The sequence below is a fragment of the Elephantulus edwardii genome, unplaced genomic scaffold, assembly GCF_000299155.1.
Source record: "Elephantulus edwardii isolate Elephantulus edwardi_28Jun2011 unplaced genomic scaffold, EleEdw1.0 scaffold00006, whole genome shotgun sequence".
Classification (NCBI taxonomy): domain Eukaryota; kingdom Metazoa; phylum Chordata; class Mammalia; order Macroscelidea; family Macroscelididae; genus Elephantulus; species Elephantulus edwardii.
The window spans coordinates 11239005-11243355 of NW_006399756.1; positions in this window are offsets into that span (position 1 = coordinate 11239005).

Genomic DNA, 4351 nt, shown 5'->3' on the forward strand with positions numbered 1-4351 from the left:
ACTGGTCGGGGTCGGCCCGGGGTGGGGCGGCCGCCGGGGCGCAGGTTGCTGGGGTGCCGGGTCACGGGGTCACGAGGTGCGGGGTCGCGGGGTGCTGGGTCACGGGGTGCCGGGTCGCGGGGTGCGGGCTTCCAGGTGCCGAGTCGCTGGGCCGCTGCGGGGACCTCTCCGTTGCAGGAGCGCGAGCCGTGCGCCGCCGACGTGTCTGGGAAGCGGGCGCCGGGCACCTTTATGAATTAAAGGAGGGGGTGACGTGGCCGCAGAGGGCTGGAAGTGTCTGGAAATAAGCTCCTTGCTGCCAAAGGGGAAGGAGGAGATAAAGGGAGGTAGCAACTGGCCGGCTAGAAACTTCTGGTCCCATCCAGAGAAGTTGGCGGCGGCCTGGCTGCGCGGCGGAGCTCCGCCCTGAGTCATCGGCTATAATCGTGGCGCGCGGGGCGGGGCGCGCGGGGCGCGGGGCGGGGCCCAGGGCGCCCCTCCCCCACAGGGGCCCCCGGGGGAACGGGAGGGGGAAACCCAAGCCCCCCAGGGGGGTCTGCGGGGGTCCCCCGGCCGGCCTCGGTCGTGACTCGCGCTCGCTCCCCTGCGCGCCGAGTGGGTGTCCCCGGACTGGGCGCGCGCGGTGGCTGCTGCCCCTCCTTCGCACAAACACAGTCATTGATCTCCTCGAAAGTCGTTATAAACTGCGGGTGTCCCGGGCCCGTCCCCCTCATCCTGAGAAGTTGGGAACCGGGGCGCTGCTGAACGACGTTTCAGCACTTTCTTTGCCGGAGCTTGTGCGCCCGCGGAGCGAGGCTGGGCGGGGCTGTGGAACGCCGCCCTGATAAGCACAAAGGCGGCAGCGAGCGCAGCCCAGCGCCCTGGCAAGTCACTACCTACCCCTGGAACCTAAAGAAGGAAAAAGGATTGCACCGGTCGAAGGGTTTATTCTCCTTGGACGTCACTCTCAAATATAGAAACCTGCATGGCAGGGAATAACTTTAAACAAAAATACCCCACATTCTTTGGGGTCTTGATCATTTTTTTATGATAGAGTTTCTTGCAAAGAGGGTGAAATCTTAAGTCTTGACCTTCGTTTCACAAGTAGAAACTAAGCACATTATTAACTCTTTTTTTTTCTTTCTAGTTAGTTCAATGGTGGTTGAACATGTAATTTCCACAGAAAACCCCGTTGCCCAGGGAGGCCTTTGTTCTCAGGACAGAATGGCAGGTTCAGTTCAGACCCTCGGCCATATGGACTCATCACCACCTTCACACACTGGATAAGAAGCTGCCTTGGAATAATGTTAAACCCAGATTTCCAGCTCAAGTTCGGAGAGAAGGTCCTGACAGCCTCAGAAAGGTCTTGCAGGCCTCGGCCTATTCTCAGATGGCTCCTAAACAGAATCGGATGATTCCCACTCTAAACGGTCTACTTATCAGCTCCGAACAAAAACAAACTCAGTTTTGTGAAAACAGAAAGGAGATTAGATGCCAGGAACTGAGCTGTAAGTTAGCATCAGGTCTCTGATCTGCCACAAGAACTGGACCCTCAGGGCGGCTGGCCAGTGTCTTGTGTGTTTTCTCTTATGTGAAGTTCTGAACACAGGACTCATTTAGTAAATGGCAATCCTTACTGAAGATCAAAACTACAGGGAATCACTCAGCATGATGCTCTCCGGTCCTCCCAGTTAGGTAATAATTAACAAAATCCTTGCTCCTACATGCTGCGTGGTCTTCCATTGTGTGAATGTACCATAATTTCTCGATCTATTCTATTGTGGTTGGACATGTGGGCTGTTTTCCATGTTCTTGTGATGATGAATAATGCTGCTATGAACAAGTCTCCATTTGTCCCTCAGTTCTGATTCTCTCAGGCTCTATTCCAAGCAGTGGAATAGCTGGGTCATGTGGAATTTCTATGTTCTCAGTCCCATAAGGACAAATACTGTGTGAGACCATTACTGTAGAACATGTATGAGGATCCAAGGTGGAAAGGGGGGAGCAGAGGGGTGAGGATAGGAGGAAAGGGGTGGGGGATTGGGGAACGAGGGGTGGATTAAGGAAATGAGAAAGATCCAGCATGAAAAACAATATATATATGAACTTTGTGAGTAAACCATTATTAAAAAAAGCATACACCCCATAATGAACGAGAATGGTTTTATGAAACATATTGTGAATGAAGAATAGCATGAAATGCAAGACATACATTGTAAGCATTGTTGACAGCGTCAGCTTGCTTGGCTAAACAATCAACCTTCTTGATACCACTAGGTACCAAGCAACTTGATGGCACATAACAAAAACAACAACTGAAAGGCTGGAAGTTTGAGCCCACTTGGTGGTGATGCCTTGGAAGAAAGGCCTGGCTATCTTCCCCCAACTCCCATCATCTTTTAGAAAACCTATGGAGGACAGTTTGATGTGGACACAAGGGGGCGTTGCTGCGAGTCAGAACTGACAAGGGCTCTTGTCTCTGCCCAGCATCTGGTGACTCAGCCTCAGTGGAGGTCTCAGAATCAATTGAATGAAACATCAGCAAAAAAGAGCATTTCTTGCCTTATCCTCTGTGTTCCTGGCAGTAAGTTCAGACTGTTCCTTAATTCTTAGCCACTCTAATCCCAGACGTGAACAGTTCGAATCCACCAGATGCGCTGCTGGAGAAGGAGAGACAATCTCCCTCCTGTACCAGTCAGATCCAATTTGACAGTACACACACACACACACACACACACACACACACACACACACACACATTAAAACTAATAAAATTTAATTAAAAAAAGGAAAAAAATACAATTTAAAAAAAATTCTTGGCCACTCTTTCTAGAGTGAGCAGGATAGAGTGTGGAGTGAACTGGATAATGAGCTGATAGCCTCTAAAGACTCAAAAACCCCACATATGCCTTAGGGGCAGCCTCGCTCTTAGAGGTTCCATCATATGTGTGACTCACAGCGACCCTACCAACAACAGACCTGAACCCTGTCCCACCCTGACCATCCCCATCATCTTTGTCCACGTGAGCCCATTGCTGTGCCCCCAGTGTCTGTCGATCCATCTGACTGAGGGTCTTCTTCTCTGACCCTCCCCTTTCCCGAGGACTAGCCTCTCCTAGCTCCGTGTGTAAAGTACCTGAGCAGGAACTCCACAATTCATGCCTCTGAGGAACACTCATGACTGCACCTTTCCTGAGGCATTTCTGTCCTTCCGTGGCCTATCCCGTACTCCTCTCCAACACCACAGCTCAGAGTGCCCCAGGCAATGCCGTCCCATCAAGAGAGCAGCCTGAGTCCAGCCCCTCCAGCCTCGGGCCTGGCGGACGATTCAGGTACCACTTTCTGCATCATTTTCCAGCACCGTTCTGGTCCAGGTTATGTGTCCCTTCCAAGTCTGTCACTCTGTGCCCATGTGCTCCCGTGACTCTGTGCCCCCCCCCATCAGTAGCACTGCATGGCAATTATATGTTTAAGCATCTGATTTTCTTCTACATTCAGTTGTTTGAAGGCAGGGGCAGAGCCTTAAAGGGCCATGAGCCGGTTCGTTCTGCTTTGACCTCCTGTAGAGGTCTGCATTTCCACCCCAGATATTGGGAGCTCATGTGGCCTAGTGCTAAAGAGTTGCACCACGAGCCTAAAGGTAGGTGGTTTGAATCCAACTCTCTGATGGAGTGACTCAGTGACTGGGAGTGGGTGTGTAAGAGACCATGAATTTGGCTCAGGATAGAGCAGGATTCAGAGCTGCTGTACATAAGCTCTGATGGATTGACTCTGTGAATGGAGTAATGGAGGCTGGTGTGTCAGAAACTATGAAGTTGGCTTAGGATAGAGCAGGGTTCAGAGCTGCTGTACATAGGGTCGCCATGAGTCGCGATGGCACATAACAATAACAACTTGGTTCTGTTCAAATACTTGCATTTTCTGCAGTGGCAAACTTTTTGGTGCAACCTCATTGACCCTTGCCAGGAATGGCACATTCTACAGAGGGTGCGCAGGTCCAAATGTGACCGTGTCAGGGGAGGCACCCCCAAGGGTGATCACTGAGAGGCAGGGCCCCTAGTCCAGGGCCCTTGCTAATCCAGGGCCTGATTGCAGGCCAGGAACTGCACACAGTTACCTAATCCCTGAGGGAGCCTCTGGAAAAAGGGTCGTGTGTGTGCTTTGGTGCCAGACACGGAATAGCATGAGCCTGGCCTCAGGCAGAGCTGGGGCAGTCTGAAGATCACTGCCAGCCACCTGGTGGGTGATTGGGGCGCCAGGGAGAATGTGGAGCAAGGAGAGGGAGCTCACCTTCCCTGCCCTTAGTCAGCTGTGGTGTAGACGCTCCTGCAGACCCAGGGTCACAACAACCAGATCAAGCCTTTCTTTCCTC